This window comes from Aquarana catesbeiana, linkage group LG07 (assembly GCF_042186555.1).
Source record: "Aquarana catesbeiana isolate 2022-GZ linkage group LG07, ASM4218655v1, whole genome shotgun sequence".
Classification (NCBI taxonomy): domain Eukaryota; kingdom Metazoa; phylum Chordata; class Amphibia; order Anura; family Ranidae; genus Aquarana; species Aquarana catesbeiana.
This window is the reverse complement of record NC_133330.1, coordinates 259,488,247-259,508,068: the sequence shown is the minus strand read 5'-3', so window position 1 is coordinate 259,508,068 and position 19,822 is coordinate 259,488,247. Positions and strand designations below refer to the sequence as shown.

The window sequence follows — 19,822 nt, the reverse complement described above, 5'->3', positions numbered from 1 at the left end:
TAGTTCTATGGCCAACAGTACAGAAAAGTATTTCTAGCTATGAAAATCAATGATTAATTTAGGTCAGGTTATAAAGCGATAGGTGACTCAATTGTGATGGGTGTCCATGGGGATCCTGAACTGCAGAAAAAAATAGTGTCTCATCTCTTTTGATTTTTATACTAATCATCTGTTGGTTGCATTTTTCAAAGTAATCACTTTAAAGAACCTTTTGTTAATGATGAACTGCCGAGCCGTATTATCTGTGGATATGTGGTGGTGAAGCCCATGCTGACAGAGTTCACTGAAACGTCTGCGATATTCGATGAAGGGAGCATTGAGGAAAACATTGATGTTGTTGTCTTTGCTACGGGATATAACTACTCATTTCCATTCCTTGATAACTCCATTATAAAGGTTGATGACAACGTAAATTTGTACAAAAGTGTCTTCCCTAAAAACTTGGAAAAGGCCACACTGGGTGTCATTGGTCTTATTCAGCCTATTGGTGCAATCATGACAGTTTTAGAAATGCAGGCTAGATGGATAACAAGAGTCTTCAAAGGTAAGACTGTATAAATGTGTTGAAAAAGTACTAAGCCAGGTCTGTCCCCATGATTTTCACTTTTAGGTATAGGTAATGCATACAGCAAATTAAACATTTATACTTTTGTATAAATATAATTTTGTGCTTCATGAAGGTTCTGATCTATGAACAAGCAACAAAAATGAAAGAACACCTTTAGTAGATAGTACTGATATGCTTGTATTTCTGGGTACTTCCTAATTGGGTAAAGTGCTCTGGGCCAAAACCAGCACCTACATTTTTGTGCATGCCAGACAAGATTACTGTTATGCCGCGTACACACGATCGGACATTCCGACAACAAAATCCTAGATTTATTTCCGACAGATGTTGGCTCAAACTTGTCTTGCATACACACGGTCACACAAATGTTGTCGGAAATTCCGAACGTCAAGAACGCGGTGACGTACAACACGTACGACGAGCTGAGAAAAATGAAGTTCAATAGCCAATGCGGCTCTTCTGCTTGATTCCAAGCATGCGTGGAATTTTGTGCGTCGGAATTGTGTACACACAATCGGAATTTCCGACAACGGATTTTGTTGTCGGAAAATTTGAGAACCATCTCTTAAATTTTTGTTGTCGGAAATTCCGACAAAAAATGTCTGATGGAGCCTACACACAGTCGGAATTTCCGACAACAAGCTCCCATCGAACATTTGTTGTCGGAAATTCCGATCGTGTGTATGCAGCATTAGTGTTAGTTTACTCCCAGGTCTGTATATCCTGCACATACGTATGACAATGTACTCTAATTCCAGGCTTTTTCTTTCCCTGCACATATAGGGGATGATTTACAAAAGGCAAATAATCGTTTCAGTTTGCAAGTGAAGTTGCACTTTGCAAAATAACTTTTTACAGAGCTTAGTGAATGAGGTAAAGTATTACTGACTACCATGTTCCAATCATAGCTGTCTGCTCCAAGTGAGTGGAAACATCATTAATTAGGTTATTAGGTGATGACAATGCCATAGGTTGGTAGGTTATAGACCAGTATTTTCACAAATGGTATTAAAGTCTTGGTACACTGCTTTTTAAGCTTATTTTTATATAACTGCACATTCAATTTTTGTTTTTCCCTTCTGAAACCCACTTGTCATTTATTATTTAGGTGGTCACTTAATTGCATCTTTATTGGTCCATACTTTCCTAAAAGGTCACCAGAGTCTATGCTATAGTTTCCTGTTGCAGCACTCAAATTGCTGTCACCAGGGCATGTGTGTCCTCCTGTTTTCCTGTAATCCTGTTTTGGACTGTTATGTAATCCTTAAGCCGGGTACACATGGGCCAAATGTCGGGAGACATTTGCCGGTTAAAAAAAAATGGCCGACATTTGAGCTGTGTGTATGTCGATCTGTCTGACAGAAGCCGGCTTCTATTGGACATGCATGCTGGAAAACCAGCAGCCGACTGACTCCTAATCAGTGCTCTCAGCCAGTGGCTGATCTGAGTTTTCTGGCGGGGGGGCTTGTCCCCCTGTCAGAACACAACAGCTCAGTGGGAGATTGCTGGACTAACTTTGCATAGTTAGTATAGCTGCTCTGACCGGAGCTGACAGTTTTTTTTTTTTTTTTATTAACCCGCTGGGTTGAATGAAAAAAAAAAAACAGGCATTATTCTGTCCTCAGAGTTTTTTTAGGTATTCTTGGGTCTCCAAGTTCCTGTATATTTGCCTTTATCTCCTTGCTTGTTTGAATCCTGGTTTTTCTCTGCCCTCTAGACCCTGTTGCCTTCCTAAACCTTTAATCTTTGATCTTGCTGATTTGAGACTATTGGCTTTGATTTTCTAACTACAATGATAATTGGCTACTTACATTAATTACTTCCCCATTCCTAGCTCACCCTTGCCAAAGAGTGACCTCCTGTTAAGATCAAATATTTCTACATTTACGTTTCTGGGGGCATCAAAGTACCAGTGCGCACACATTAGGCATCCTTGAAAGGTGGCTAGTAAAGGTGACGTATGCCACAGCAGACCTTAGGACCCATTAACATCCCAATCCACTGCTTTGCGCTAAGCATTGAACTGTTGTGTTGTGTTAGAGCAGCTCATTCATTTGAATGGGCTTTATAACACACCACAACAGACCAAAAATCTGATACGCGGCATTTCTGGCAGTTTGGCACACTGCAATGCACATTAGTGTCCTAGCTGCACTGTAGTACAACACAAGTGTGTTAGGAATACATTCAGAATGAATGGCATTGAACTGCACCAACGCGTATAACTAGTGTTACTGCAGTGCAGTGGTGTGAACAAGCCCTAATACAAGATGTATCTATATTAGAAACCAACAAATAAAGACTACAACAAATAATGAAGAATGTAATGTATGTCCTAATGTTTTGAAATGTTTTATGTTGTTAATGTTAATCATTTTTAGGTTTGTGCAAATTGCCGTCACAAGATGGAATCCAGAAGGACATTGAACTAAAACAGAAAGTCTGTTTGAAAAGGTATACATCTTTTTTTTTTAAATAGGAACTTTTGTTGCAATGCCTGTCTTCATATTCAGCTGTCCCTAGAGTATTTCTTTCTGCCACTAGATGTCCTCAATCTTTTTGAATCATGGTTAGCTTCATTTAACCCATTTCTTTAAAGCACAAACTGTCTTGGACCCATTGCTTGGGAAAGCAACAACCCCCAGCCTGGGCTATTAAAATTATTGCACTGAACAATGCTCTCTCATCATTATGTGAGAGTTGTTCAGTTCAGCAGTAAGAACGTCCCACTGCCTCCAGAGATAAGAAGGATTCAAAAAGTAATTGGTCCTGTGGTTGTTATGGTGTCAGGATGATTGAAGCACATTATTTCTATTATTACATTGTAATGTATAATGAAATAGTTCAACTCACCATAATGCAGAACCATTGGGAGCCCTGAGCGTGTCACTTGCCACCGTCACCTGCAACCAGATGGGGATTGTCACTTGCTACGTCGCCTGTCACCAGATGCAGCTTGTCACTTGCCATCGTCACCTGCCACCAGATGTGGATTGTCACTTGCCAGTGGCCAGTGACAGTGTCTCTGTTGTCCCAGAGTGAGGGGGTGCAGTGAGAGATAATGTCATCTCTCTGTTGCCTGTGCCTGCATAGTAATGGCAGTTTTCCTTTAGATGCAGAAATACAGTGATGCAGGGGGGCGGTGAGAGACAAGTGGCGTCTCCAGCTTTCATATTTAGGGGGGCACATGGGGGGACAGGGTGGATGCAGCCAGGTGGAGGGGAGGACAGAGTGGAAGCAGCCAGGTGGAAGGGAGGACAGAGTGGGAGCAGCCAGGTGGAGGGGAAGACAGTGTGTGAACAGCCAGGTGGAGGGGAGGACAGGGTGGATATAGCTAGGTGGAGGGGAGGACAGGGTAGGAGCAGCCCGGTGGAGGGGAGGACAGGGTGGGAGCAGACAGCTGGAGGGGAGGACAGGGTGGGAGCAGCCAGGTGGATGGGAGGACAGGGTGGGAGCAGCCAGGTGGAGGGGAGGACAGGGTGGATGTAGCCAGGTGGAGGGGAGGACAGGGTGGGAGCAGCCAGGTGGAGGGGAGGACAGGGTGGATGCAGCCAGGTGGAGGGAAGGACAGGCTGTATGCAGCCAGGTGGAGGGGAGGTAAGGGTGGGAGCAGCCAGGTGAAGGGGAGGACAGGGTGGATGCAGCCAGGTGGAGGGGAGGACAGGCTGTATGCAGCGAGGTGGAGGGGACGTAAGGGTGGGAGCAGCCAGGTGAAGGGGAGGACAGGGTGGATGCAGCCAGGTGTAGGGGAGGACAGGCTGTATGCAGCCAGGTGGAGGGGAGGTAAGAGTGGGAGCAGCCAGGTGAAGGGGAGGACAGGGTGGATGCAGCCAGGTGTAAGGGAGGACAGGGTGGGAGCAGCCAGGTGAAGGGGAGAACAGGGTGGATGAAGCCAGGTGGAGGGGAGGACAGGGTGGGAGCAGCCAGGTGGATAGGAGGACAGGGTGGGAGCAGCCAGCTGGAGGGGAGGAAAGGGTGGATGCAGCCAGGTGAAGGGGAGGACAGGGTGGGAGCAGGCAGGTGAAGGGGAGGACAAGGTGGATGCAGCCAGGTGGAGGGGAGGACAGGGTGGGAGCAGCCAGGTGGAGGGAAGGACAGGGTGTATGCAGCCAGGTGGAGGGGAGGACAGGGTGGGAGCAGCCAGGTGAAGGGGAGGACAGGGTGAATGCAGCCAGGTGGAGGGGAGCACAAGGTGGAAGCAGCCAGGTGGAGGGGAGGACAGGGTGGATGCAGCCAGGTGGAGGGGAGGACAGGGTGGGAGCAGATAGCTGGAGGGGAGGACAGGGTGGGAGCAGCCAGGTGGAGGGGAGCACAAGGTGGGAGCAGCCAGGTGGAGGGTAGGACAGGGTGGGAGCAGCCAGGTGGAGGGGAGGACAGGGTGGATGCAGCCAGGTGGAGGAGAAGACAGGGTGGGAGCAGCCAGTGATAAGGTCCTGTACCTCTATGGAAGCCTGCATCCTGCCCCCCTCATTCCCATCTACCTTGCTCCCCCCACCTGGAGGTAAGTTCTTACCTTGGGGGATATATAATAGAATCACTGGCACTTTCTCTCTAGCTCCCTCCACCCGACAGCCTTGTGGTCACTCTTCTCCTCTCATGGTCCTTTATCCCCTCCTCTTCCCCCCCACTCTGCATGTTGGGGGCTTCAGTGCACTCTCAGGGAATCATCCTGGGCCTGCTAGTATCCGGGACTACATGTTCCATAATCCTCTAGTAGTTAGTTTCCCAGCCATTGGCCCTGAATGTAGCCAAAAGATGCGGGCATTTCCGGGTGAATGAGAGCTGTTCGGCTCAAGGAGGAGAAGGAGGGATGGAAATCCCCCGCAGCTGCGGCTCTGTCTGTGTCCCTTCACAGAGCCTGCCAGTTTCGGCGCTGCTGCCCTGTTACCTGTGGCACTTTAATTGGGGGGAGGGGCACAGTATAATGTCACCACTGGTGAGAGATGTCATCTCTCTGCTCACTCACCCGCGGCGGCAGCCTGCCCGCTAAGTAACCAACAGCCTGCTCACTATTTTCGGGGGGGGGGCGCAATTGCCCCATTGCCCCCCCCCCCCGGATCCACCCCTGTGTGGGTGTAGGGTAACAGATTTCCACTTTGATAAAGACTTGCCAATAGGGATGAGCCGAACACCCCTCGGTTCGGTTCGCATCCAGAACATGAGAACAGGCAAAAAATTTGTTTAAACATCGAACACCGTTAAAGTCTATGGGATATGAACATGAATAATCAAAAGTGCTAATTTTAAGGGATAATATGCAAGTTATTGTCATAAAAAGTGTTTGGGGATCTGGGTCCTGCCCCAGGGGACATGTATCAGTGCAAACAAAAGTTTTAAAAACGGATTTTTTTTGGGAGCAGTGATTTTAATAATGCTTAAAGTGAAACAATAAAAGTGTAATATTCATTTAAATTTTGTACCTGGGGGGTGCCTATAGTATGCCTGTAAAGGGGCGCATGTTTGCCATATTTGGAACAGTCTGACAGCAAAATGTAATTTCTAAAGGAAAAAAAGTAATTTAAAACTACTCGCGGCTATAATGAATTGTCGGTCTGACAATACACATAAAAGTTCATAAAAAACGGCATGGAATTTCCCCACAGGGGAACCCCGAACCAAAATTTAAAAAAAAAAATGCGTGGTGGCCCCCTTAAATTCCATACCAGGCCCTTCAGGTCTGGTATGGATATTAACCTCCCTGGCGGTATGATTATTTCAGATTTTAGGTGCTGAAAGCGGTACAATTATTTTGCATGGAAATTTGGCGTTTTATATTGTAGGTCTGTAAATCTTAACAATAACACACTTAAATCTGTCCAAACCAGAGTCTAGTAGATATCCCGGGTATGATAAAGTTTGAAACACAAAAACATAAATTATAATATAATAAATAAAAATAAATAATTAAAAAAAATTTAAAAAATAGTAATAAAATAAATTTCCCCACAATTCACTATCGCTCAATTTTGCAAGTGTTCTAATTTACTATCGTTGTTCTCTAGCTGGTCTAAAGCCACTTTTGATGTAAAGGGACACTTTTTGGTTGCTAAGGACAATCTCCAGTTTCCAGGCAGAAAGAACAGTGTATATCATGTAAAACTGCATGCAGGGCATGGGCCAAAGCACTGGGGACAAAAGGGATGTGAAATCATTTCGTACAGTACTGTAATCTGTAAGATTACAGTACTGTATGTGTTATGATTTTTACTTTTTTTAAAATTTGCCGCCAGGCTCCGCCCCCGTGCGTCGCAACGCTCGCAGGGAACGGAGCCTGGCAAGGAGAGGCTTCGGAGGAGGACGGAGCCCTTGGACACTGCGGGTGACATCGCAGGATCCCGGGGACAAGGTAAGTAAGGAGGCACCAGGATCCTGCAAAGTAATCCCGAGTGTGGCTCGGGGTTACCGCTAATGGTCCTGAATTTTAACCCCGAGCCACACTCGGGAAAACCGCCAGGGAGGCTACGGGGAACCCCGCGCCAAAATATAAAAAATGGCGTGGGGGCCCCCCTCAAAATCCATACCAGACCATTTAGGTCTGCCAATAGCTTCTAGCCAATCTCATACTTGCTTCAGAGCATGCGTCTTTTTTTGGTCCGTCGGACCAGCATACAGACGATCGGTTTTCCCGATAGGAATTGGGTCCGTCGGAAAGATTTAGAACATGTTCTTTTTCTAGGTTTGTCAGATTTTTAAAAAAAAAATCCGATGAGACCTACACACGATTGGTATATACGATGAAAAGCTTCCGTCAGACAATCCGCTCATGTGTACGTGGCATTAGAGTCTGCAAAAGACATGAGACTGGGGCGGAGGTTCACCATCAAGTAGGACAACAACCCTAAACATATAGCCAGAGCTACAATATAATCATTTAGATCAAAACATATTCATGTGCTAGAATGGCCCAGTCAAAGTCCAGACCTAAATCCAATTGAGAATCTGTGGCAAGACTTGAAAATTGCTGTTCACAGACGTTCTCCATCCAATCCGACAGAGCTTGAGCTACTCTCTAGATGTACAAAGCTGGTAGAGACATCCCCCAAAAAGACTTGCAGCTGTAATTGCACTGAAAGGTGGTTCTACAAAGTATTGACTCAGGGGGGCTGAATACAAATGCACGCCACACTTTTCACATATTTATTTGTAAAAAAAATTGAAATACATTTATCATTTTCCTTCCACTTCACAATTATGTGCCACTTAGTGTTGGTCTATCACATAAAATCCCAATAAAATACATTTACGTTTTTGGTTGTAACATGACAAAATGTGGAAAATTTCAAGGGGTATGAATACTTTTTCAAAGCACTGTATGTATATGATTGCCCTGCTATTCACAATTTCAAGTTTATCAAAAAGTTGTATTGTGCTCACTTTGTCCGAAATATTCTGTGAAATGAATACCGGTATATAATTGGTGATCTTGTAAATTTTTTTTTTTTTTATCCAAGAAAAAGTTTTTATTGAAAAACAAGTACATACAGTCCAAGAAATCCACAATTAAATTGTACATAGTAGCCTAATCAGGCATAGTTCCATAGAAGAATCAGGCTCATACAAAAGTATAAAGTACATCCCACTGTTAGAAAATAAGATAGGAATTGATATCACTGCCTCCTACTTATGGAAATTCCAACCCTCTATCTGTAACCATCCCGAGCCCAGAGCTCCAATCAAGGCTAATGCGGGATGCACCATGCCTTCAGCCGTTATTAAGGCGCAGTAATCTATCCATGACCAGGTCCTCCGGAGCTAATCCAGGAGTGCCTAGCCATGGTTCCCATAGTTTTTCAAATTTTCTTGAACATCCCCTGTGTTGGTATATAATTTTCTCCATTCTTAATATATGTCCTAGTGTGGTAATCCATTCCTTGACTGAGGGAGGCGTTTCAGATTTCCAGTGTACCATGATTAGCTTACGGGCCACAAAAAGGGCTCTAGTTAAAGCTTCCCTGACGTGGGGTTCCCACTCTAGTTCATCTAACACATTCAAAATACAGTGTCTAGGGTCCAGCGGAATTGAGACCCCAAACACTGCGTTCAGCATGTCCACCACCCCCCTCCAGTACACATGCAATCTGGGACATCTCCATAGCATATGTATTAAATCTCCATGATCTCTCTTACATCTAATACAGGTTGGGGTGGAAAGAAGTCCCATATTATGTAGCCTATGGGGTGTATAATACGCTCTCAGAAGTGTATATAGTTGCGTTAGTCTTTGCGTTACATTCAGTGAACATATGGAAACTGACTGCAAAACCTCCTCCCATTGATCCTCATCTAAGGGTCCAACATCCAACTCCCATTTCCCCTTTACTGTCAAAGGATGCTTTAGAAGGTATTTGTGGAGCAGGGTGCTATAGCTCTGGGAAATGAATCCTTTAGAGGTCTCCGCCCCTTTAAGCAAATCGACCAAAGGGTTCGAGCTGGTATGCCAATCAGAGGTTTTTGACTGTGCTTCAAATGCATGTCTAAGTTGCATATAATAAAAAAGCATGGAGGACGGAAGACTATATAGGTCCCTTAAATTGTCAAATGAACGCAGTTTGCCCTCACTTATGATTTGCTTTAGGTAGAGAATGCCAAACCTCTTCCACCTTTCCGCATGTTGCAGTTTAGCAAGTTCTGGGTAGGATTCATTTCCCCATATAGGACTATACTCGTTGATACCTGTCGCCTCCTGAATGTACTTAGTTTTGTTCCATATTTTTTGTATGAGGGCATAAGTGGGGAAACATTTCTGAGGCTTGCTAAAGGCCGCGGCCTCTAAAGCCGTGGGAACGGATTTACCCCCTATCGTACGTAGCATTATATATACTGAAGCGCTAGGGACCCTGGCCGTAGACTCCCCCTCCACGGCCATGGTGCCTATTAAATGTTGCATTTGCGATGACAAGTGATAAAGCCATGGATTTGGCAATGCAAGTCCACCCTCATCTTTAGGGCGTTGTAAGTTTTCTAGTTTTATCCTTGGTGGGCGGTTCTTCCAGATCAGTTCCTGAAAAATGGCATTAATTATTCTGAATATCTTAAGTGGGATGACTACCGGTGAATTATGTAGTATGTATAGCAGTTGAGGCATTAGAATAATTTTAATTAGATTCACTTTGCCTGCAACCGACATACTCAGAGCATTCCAGGTTTTAACTCGTAGACGAAATCGAGCCAGTAGTGGGGAAATATTCAACTGACTATATTCCCTAATCTTAGGAGAAACCTGTATCCCCAAGTATCTGAAGGAAGCGGACACAGGGATTCCCCCAACTTTCTCTTCATTTAATAATCTTGCATCATCTATTGGCATTAGGGCTGACTTGGTCCAGTTTATTTTAAGGCCCGAAAAATCCCCAAAGCGAACCACTGTATCCATTGTGTTTTTTAGGGAGTGGTCAGTATCACCCAAAAGAATCATAGTATCATCCGCATAGAGCATCACCTTCTCCTGTCTGTCACCATAGCAGAAGCCAGTGATATCTCCGCAGTCTCTGATCCGTATTGCCAACAGCTCTATGGCTAGAGCAAACAGCAGGGGGGACAAAGGGCACCCCTGCCGTGTACCCCGCCCCAGAGCAAAGGGCAGTGACATTCTACCCGCCTCTCTAATTATCGCCTGAGGGCAATGATATAATAAACGCACCCAGGAAATATATACCTCTCCAAAACCAAATCTCCTCATTACCTCCCATAGGTATGGCCATTCCACACTGTCAAAGGCTTTCATTGCGTCCAGAGACAGCAATGCCCTCTTACCTTTATTATCCGGTGGGGACTGCATGTTAAGATATAGTCTCCTAAGGTTTATTGCTGTTGATTTGTTGGGCATAAATCCCGCCTGATCAGAGTGTATAATTGAGGCAACAGCCTTATTCAACCTAATAGCCAAAACCTTTGCCAATATTTTGATGTCTGACTGCAATAGGGATATCGGTCTATATGAGGCCGGGTCTACGGGGTCCTTGCCTGGTTTTAAAATTAATACAATGTGGGCTCTAGACATGGAGGGTGGTAGGGTATTATGCTTCCTAGTGGTAAGAAATACATTTAAGAGCTTGGGGAGTAATATCTCAGAATAGGTTTTATAGATTTCCATAGGGATACCATCCCCCCCGGGGGCCTTACAGTTAGGGAATGCAGCCACCGCCTCCTGCATCTCATCAAGAGTCAGAGGGGCGTCTAATTCTTTCCTCTGGGAGTCCGTAAGCTGTGGAAATACAATGCCATCCAAGTACCTGGACAGCTCCTCGGAGCTATATCTGGAAGAGGAGCAGTATAGCTGCTCATAGAACTCTGCCAACGTCTGGAGTACCTGATCTGGGGAGTGTACCAGACGACCGTCAGCCCTCCTTATGGACCCGATTGCCGGAGATCTCTTATCAGAATTGGCTATTCTAGCTAAAAGGCGTCCGGTCGTTTCCCCTTCCTCAAAAAAGGCAGTCTTAGAAAAAAACCTCTTTTTGTTCACCGAGGAGGTCAGCAGGTGCTCATAAGCTGATTGAGCCGACTGCCAAGCCTCCCTTGCGGAGTCAGTTGGGTCTTGGACATACTTTGCCTCAAGGGAGCAGGCATGGGATTCCAGTGTGTCCCGCAGCGCTTCAGAATGTTTCTTAATCTTGGTGACCTCATTACTAAGTATTTTCTTAAGGTGTGTTTTGAAGCCCTCCCATTCTGCAAGGGCAGACAATGGGCCCGGTTGACATGAAAAGAACTTTTTTATGTTGCCTTCTAAGTTCTCAGGGGAGGTAAAAAACTGAAGCCAAAAGGCATTAAATTTCCACGGTACCTTAGGGAGTGTGGATTGGTGGGATACAATAAGGTTTATCACCAAATAGGAGTGATCAGATACACACCGAGGTTTGTACGAAATGTCTAGCACCGAGGAGAGCATAGCCGGGTTACCCACTGCCAAATCTATTCTAGATAAGGAACCGTGTGATTTCGAGAAACAGGAGAACTGTTTAGCAGTGGGATTCCGGTGTCTCCACAAATCCAGCCATCCCACCTCCTGTAGCAATCTAGCCAGCGGAGTTAGCCTATGAGGAGCTGGGGTGCTCGGGCCCGGGTGTTTATCCAGGGCCGGAACCAGCCAGCTGTTGAAATCGCCCACCAGCAGTAACGGGAGATCCGGCTTCCCCTCCAGAAATTCCAGGAGGAGCCAGAGTACCCGAGCATTAAACGGGGGAGGGATGTACACACAAGCCAGAATACATTTCAGGATACCAATGCGACAATGCAAAAATACAAATCTACCCTCCTGATCTATTTTGGACTCAAATTCCTGATAGTTCAGGGAGCTGTGTATCACTACACTCACCCCCCGAGAAAAGGAGGTGTGAGTGGAGTGGTACGACCACCCGATCCACCTATATCTCATACAACTTATAGAATCAGACGTTAAATGTGTTTCCTGCAAGCAAATACCTGCAGGATAAAACTTTTTCAGACATGAGAAAATCATAGTGCGTTTCAGGGGGGATTTCATGCCCCTAACGTTCCAGGAGATCACCGGTGAACCCGCCATGGCAAAAACACTGTTAGTTGTGAGGGAAGGTTAGAGGGTGGCTTGCCTGCACAGAAACCACCAAAATCCTGTTGGGAGAGATTGCAGCAGGCTTGAGTGAAATCAAAATAGCAGATGGTTAGTGGGAGTGAGATTCTTGGACTGCGGTAAAAAACAGGCTGTATAGAATAACATAGCACAATGGTGCCAACAAACAGCAGTGCAACTGCACTAAGGTATTTCCTTTTGTGATTTGGCGCTCTCACTCCTGTGAGAGAGCAGGCAAAAATAAACAAAGTAGGCATCCTGATGAGCCATGCCAACGGGGTAGGCCCATAGGGCCCAACACGGCTTAAAAACAGACCAACTAATACTTCAGACATCACAAGTCAAGTAAAGGGGGTTTCACAGTTCAGTTCCTTTCACTGAAGAAATATGGGATGATTCCCGGCACTTGGGTAACTTTGAAGAGGTCAGGTGAGTTGGTAGGTTATGGTAAAAAGGTGTAAAAACAAAGAAAAACCAAAGACGGCATAGTAGTGACTTTGTGGACCAGAAAAGACAGCAAAAAAGAGAGAGTGTGGCATCTCAATGTGTGGACAGCGCTCTTACCATCTGGAAGTATGTCCCGTTCAGTCACCTTCCACCTCAGCACGGTGACGACGCAGTGCTTGTTCATTATGGTCCAACCAGGCGGCAGCCTCTCTGGCAGAGTCGAAGAATTGTGCATGTCCTTCCGCAGTTACTCGGAGCTTCGCCGGGTATAGCATAGCGTATGGCAGTTGCAAATCTCTTAGGCGCCTCTTCACATCGCTGAACTTAGCTCTATTTCTTTGCACCTCGGCCGAAAAGTCTAGATAGAAAGACACTCTTACGCCATTGAACTTCACTGTGGCCTGTTCTCTTGCGCAGCGTAGCACTGCCTCTCTGTCACGGTAGTGTAACAGTTTGGCCAACATTGATCTGGGGGGAGCACCCTGTGGGGGAGGTCACCCCGGTACTCTATGGGCCCTCTCCACTGTAAAGAATGGGGAAAAGGCTTCTCGGCCAAACAGTTCAACCAGCCAGCTTTCCACAAACGATGTGGGATCTCTACCCTCCGATTTCTCAGGGAGGCCGACTATACGGACATTGTTTCTGCGCAAACGATTTTCCGTGTCTTCTGCTCTGTTATACGTATCTTGGGCCATGCGGTAAGCTGCCTTTGCTTCTCGCGCCACCGGGGGTAACTGCTCCTCCAAATCGCTTACTCTGCTCTCAACTGCAGTTGCTCTCTCTCTAAGCTTTTGAAGGTCTTGTCTAAGTAATGAGACCTCTTCCCTCAGGCCCCCAAACTGCTCCTTCATATCAGTGACTGTGGCCGTGCACACATTTACAGCCTTCAAAATATCAGCCAGGGTGGGCTGCTCCAGGGTCTCAATTATCTCATCTGATGGTGGGGGGGAGGGAGGCTGACTAGTGTCCTCATGGAGCTGCTCAGGCATGGTGTCTGTATCAAGGCCCCAGTCAGCTTGTGAAAAAAGATCTGCAGCTTCCCCGTTACTTGTAGTCCCCCCCGCTTCTTCCGGGATTTGTATTTTCTGTGTGTAGTATGTCATGTCTCTGTACTGCTCCTTACCCTGTCCTTTCAGCTGCTTCTTGCTGGTATTATCCCTGGGCTTGTCCGTCGTTCGCGGCGTGCGCTGTGCTTTGGCTGCTGCAGCGGTGGCGCCATCTTGCGAGTCCGGTCCCGCCATCTCTAACGGGCCTCGGCGGGTCTTTGCTCTCGTGCAGAGGGCCGGTGGTGGGTCCGGATGATAGGGGGTCTCGGTAGCCAGCTGGGGGGCCGAAAAAATCAGGATCAGGGGTGCCAGGAAAGGATCAATCTGAGGATCAGGCAGGAGCTGTGAGAAGTGCGTTCTCTCACATGCCGGTCTTGGCCACGCCCCCCATCTTGTAAATTTTTGCTTATTACAGGTTTGGTAAAGACTATAGTCTTTCGCTGGATTACATTGAATATCTGGATGAAATAGCCAAAGAAATAGGCTGTAAGCCTAATATTCTAGGACTGCTTGTGACAGATCCTGTTCTAGCTTTAAAACTTTTCTTTGGACCATGCACGTCAACACAGTACCGCTTGAGAGGACCAGGGAAATGGTCAATGGCCAGGATGCAAATTATGACTACATTTGATCGGGTACTAAAACCTACTAGGACCCGCGTGGTTGGGACCCATGAAAATAAATCATTGTCAATTGTTTATGGCCTGGGGGCACTGTGTATTCTTGCTCTGTTCTTAGCTTTGGCTATGTACACAAAATAAAAGGAATATTATTATTGTTGTACTATTTTTTAATCTCTTGCCACAGTTATACTGTGACTTTTATGTCTGATTTATATATGATAGCATATTGTATATTATTGCTTTCATTCTGATTCTTAAGCAAATCTTTCAATCCTTTAAGTCTTGTAAAACAGAAATAGTTATTAAAGCAAGCCCCCAAGAGTTTGCATTTAGCTGTCAGTAATTTTTATTTTGACTGCCAAACAATCATATTGCAAATAGCACTATAGAATACATACAGTATATTTTGATTAAATGTTTTGTTGAGCATGTGCAACTTATGTGTATATTTTCTAATCTGACTTTTTTTCAGATTTTTTTTTCTTTTCAAATCTTGTGTCATGTTTATCCTCTTCCTCATACTGATAGTGATGGGGTTCCTCGGAATATACCAGAGGGAAAGAGGAGTCCATATTATACCACTCTTTTTTTTCCATTGGTTTCTTCCTAGATCAGAAATCTGTTAGTAATGGACTTGATTGGCTCCACATGATCATTTCACCAGTTACAAGATTGTTGAGATGATATCATTAAAACATTCTATACCTAATTTTTTTTAAGATAAAGTTGTTGCACTTTAGTGACAATAGCATTTTAATGATGCAAATAGTGACGATTTTAAAACCCTTATGCTGCATACACACGGTCGGATTTTCCGACGGGAAATGTTGGATGTGAGCTTGTTGGCTGAAAGTCCGACTGTGTGTATGCTCCATCGAACATTTGCTGTCGGACTTTCCACCAGAAAATGTTGGCTAGCAGGTTCTCAAATTTTCCACCAACAAAACTTTGTTTTGTCGAAAAGTCCGATAGTGTGTACACAAGTCTGCGCACAAAAGTTCACGCATGCTCGGAATCAAGTACGAGCCAGAAGTGCTCGGTCTTGTAAAACAAGCATTCATAATGAAGCTATCACATGACTATTGAACTTCCTTTTTATCGGCTCATCGTACATCTTGTACGTCACCGCGTTCCAACGTTCGTAATTGTTGGCCAACATTTGTGTGACCGTGTGTATGCAAGACAAGTTTGAGTCAGCAACCTTCGAACAAAAATCCACGGTTTTGTTGTCGGAAAGTCCGATCATGTGTATGCGGCATAAGACCCCTTTCACACTGGAGGCATTTTTCAGGCGCTTTAGTGCTAAAAATAGCTTTCACACTGGGGCGCTGCGCTGGCTGGGCGTCACAAAAAGTCTTGCCAGCAGCTTCTTTGCAGTGGTGTGGGAGCGGTGAATACACCGCTCCTGCCCATTGAAATCAATGGGCAGCACCGCCGAACGGCCGGAAAAGCGCTGCTGCAGCGGCATTTTGCGGACGGATTTAACCCTTAAACCGTCGTTTTAACAGTGCTATTCGCCCGCTAGTGGGGCGGTTTTAGCTCCCGCTAGCGGCCGAATAGCGCCGCTAAAACTACGGTAAAAAGGTGGTAAAAATAACGCTGCTTTACCGTCAACTCCCAGGCGCTGTGAGTGTGAAAGCGCTCTAAGTGCTAAATGTTTATACACAGACATGAAAACAAATGGAGTTCCATTCAAATTTATATTTGAATATGGCAAAACAATTCCATCCATTTTAAATCAATGCACACATAATGCCAAAATGCAAATATGCTTAACTGTATTTACCACTAACTAGGGCTTTCTAATAATGTCAAGCTATGCAAGATTGAGTGAACTTTTTGTACCATGTGTTGTCCATATTTTGTACAATTAGTTTACAAATTCTACTGTATTAAATTGTATTAAAATAAACTTGATTTGCTTAACCTCCCTGGTGGTATGATTATGTCAGATTTTTGTGTCTCAAAGCAGTACAATGATTTTGCATAGAAATTTGGCATTTTAAATTGTAGGCCTGTAATTCTTAGCAATAACTCACAAACAAGATTCTGGTAGATATCCCGGGTATGATGGAGTTTGAAACACAAAATCATAAATTATAATATAATAAATAAATATAAATAATTATAAAAAATAATAATATAATATTAATAAAATTAATTTCCCCACGATTCACTATCGCTCAATTCTGCAAGTGTTCTAATTTACCATTGCTGTTTTCTAGCTGGTCTAAAACCACTTTTGACGTAAAGGGACACTTTTTTGGTTGCTATGGACAATCTCCAGTTTCCAGGCAGAAAGAACAGTATATATAGTAGAAAAAAACTGCATGAAGGGCATTGGACAAAGCACTGGGGACAAAAGGGATGTGAAATAATTTCATACAGTAATGTAATCTGTAAGATCACACTGCTGTACTGTATGTATTATGATTTTTCACTTTTTTGAATTTGCCGCCGGGCTCCGCCCCCCCGTGCGTTGCTACCCTTGCAGGGAACGGAGCCCGGCACAGGGAGGTTTTGGGAGGAGGACAGAGCCCACAGACACAGTGGGGGGACATCTCACGATCCTGGGAACAAGGTAAGTATACCGCACTAGGATCCTGCAATGCAATCCCGAGTGTGGCTCGGGGTTACTGCTAATGGTGCTGAAATTTAACCATGAGCCACACTTGGGAAAACTACCAGGGAGGTTAACGGGGTCGTTTTTTTTTTTTTTAAATAACAAAGATGTCATCCTCCTCTTCTAGGGTCCCCCAGCGGCGCTCCTGGCTCCTCCCCGCATCGAGTGCCCCGGAGAAGCACTTTCCCTGCCGTTTATTGACACAGACAGCAGGACTCGGCCTCGCCCCCCGTGTCATTTGGATTTGATTGACAGGAGCCAATGACTGCGCTGCTATCAATCTATCCAATCAGAACCCGAGACACTGGCTGGAGCTAGTATTTTTGTCCCCATCGCTGGAAAGACCAGGTTCAGGTAAGAAAAAGGGGGGGGGGGGGGTGCTGCATTACAGGAGGTAGGAGGTTTTTCACCTGAATGCATAGAATGCATTCAGGTGAAAAACCTTGAGGGTTTACAACTCCTTTAAGGAGAACCTTATGCCATGTACACACGGTCAAAATTTACAACAACAAATGTTGGTTGTCAGCTTGTTGTTGGAAATTCCGACCGTGTGTAGGCTCCATCGGACATTAGTTGTCAGAATTACCGACAACAAAAATTTAAGAGCTGGTTCTCAAATTTTCCGACAACAAAATCCGTTGTCGGAAATTTCGATCGTGTGTACACAATTCCGATGCACAAAATTCCACGCATGCTCGGAATCAAGCAGAAGAGCCGCACTGGCTATTGAACTTCATTTTTCTCGGCTCAATGTACGTGTTGTACGTCACCGCGTTCTTGACGATCGTAATTTCCGACAACATTTGTGCAACCGTGTGTATGCAAGACAAGTTTGAGCAAACATCCGTCGGAAATAAATCCAGGATTTTGTTGTCGGAATGTCCGATCGTGTGTACGTGGCATTAGTGTTAAGAGTATATTTACTTACAAATCCAATTTTAAAATATGATAATAAAATTTGTGAATATCGTTTAATACTGACCTTAAAGTGTATGTCTGTGTTTTCATATTGTTGTGTGTAAATGTAGCATGGTGATACTGCCAGATTCTGTCACCAGATGTAGGCAGTCTGATGGCCAACATTATGCAACCCTCTTTCCCTGGACAATAAAAGGAGAAACAGCACAGTAATACATTCATTTCTCACTGTTTTTTCTTCCTATTGTAGCCATGGTGTTGCAGCTAGTAACAAACAATCCGCCAAATCACCCCACTGCCAGACTTCATACATCTTTTCCAGAGACAATAAACAGTCTTTTGCAAGCTTTGTTTTTGTTGTTTTTTTGGGGGGTACAACCTGGATAGGGATAGGAATATTGGATGCCCATAGGATAAGTCTTTGCCATCATATTTAAGGATTTGAGTACACTTTGAATACAGTTAGAGCCAGAAGACCTAATGTGCATATAGGATTTAGTATTAGTTTCCTCCTGCATCTCCAAGCAGACTGTTGCTCCTACTGCGGCTCAACCCCCACAGACTATTGTCTCTAAGAGTTCTCTACCAATCACTGTTCTGTCACTGGGACAGCTAGCTAAACCCTCTTATCCCAATAACTGTAGATACCATATTTCTTTGATCTCAGTTTTATTAGAACAAGCCAGGTGAAACTACAAAATAACAGAAATAGACTTCAATAAGTACAATATTGGTGTGTAATAGGGGGCGCTAGAGACCTAACAAACATATGCTTCTACCATTAAGTGCACTCACTAACCAAATCAGTCTCAGTGAACTGGGTGGTGCTAATTGTGCTAAACTAGTGATACCACAAACACATGATTTATGCTACAAAAATAATATAAAATACAATGAAAAAATAATAATTAAAGAATCCAGTGAAAAGAATTTTTTGAATAAAATTAGTGCAAGTGAAATGAATAAATCGTGATGTCTAATAGTCCCAATCCATTGAAGAGATCAGAGCAAAGCAGTTGAAACCAACATCACAGCAGACACATGGATCCTCACAAATGCAACAATTTAAGCGTTGATATAAGGTTCCGTCACCCAAGAGGAAAGACACCTGAAGGTAATAGATATCTGCTTACCAGATACCAATGACTTCTTTAACTAAAAAGAAAGTCATTAGTGCTTGTACAGGATTGTGCCTGTTCACATGAAGGCTGGAAGGCTGGATGGTACTTTAGGCATTGAACCCTCCCGTCCCATTCATTCAGGATAGGAAATATGAGAAACAAAAAGGAATCCTCATAGCGTAAAACCGTTTAATATATAAAATTAGAGAACAATAAAATAGCCAAATGGCCTCTTACATTGGACGGTGCCTACCCGGCACTGGGACTGCTCGCATGTCAGGGTGGGTAGAGTCAGGAACCCTTCGCATCACATCGCACATGCGGCGTGCGTTCCACTCCGTGCGTCTAGCTAACCAGCTAATCCGGAAGTAGGTGGGATGAATCTGGACATGTGACCACGTACCGCTCCGACGTACGTTTCGTTTGTGAACGTCATCAGGGAAGCGTACATTGGTCACTAAGCAACTAGTTTATATAGGAAATGAGGGCGGGTAAATTAGTAACATTTCTCCGCCTTTGTGTCAATAAAGTTTATTTGCTGAACACTGTGCACAAACCAACCAGTGGAAGCTCCCCCTGGTGGTTATATGTCACAGTGCTCCAGGCAAGGAGAAAATTCTATTTATTACATACCAAATCTGTACAGCATTAAATGGCAGGAAAACAGTGGGAGATGTTATATTAATAGATATTGCTACATAAACTATCACAATATAAATGTTAATTATCTAATTTTTTGGAAAGGACTAGAATTAGTCCCGTCATTCAGAGCAGTCTCAGTCTCGGTTTCACAATAGCTGGTAAATGATAAGCACATTTAAACATATTCCATTGAAACCACAGAATTGTAAAAAAAAAAAAAAAAAAAAAAAAAAAACTTAAACTATACTTTAATAAAATTGGTAACCACATAACCAGTAACATCAAG

At 44.4% G+C, this 19,822-nt stretch overlaps 1 pseudogene; it reads left to right on the top strand.

Moving 5' to 3' along the window:
- LOC141102969 (dimethylaniline monooxygenase [N-oxide-forming] 2-like) overlaps window positions 1-14,370 on the top strand; it is a 135,006-nt pseudogene extending 120,636 nt beyond the window's left edge.
- The last annotated feature ends 5,452 nt before the right edge of the window (window positions 14,371-19,822 follow it).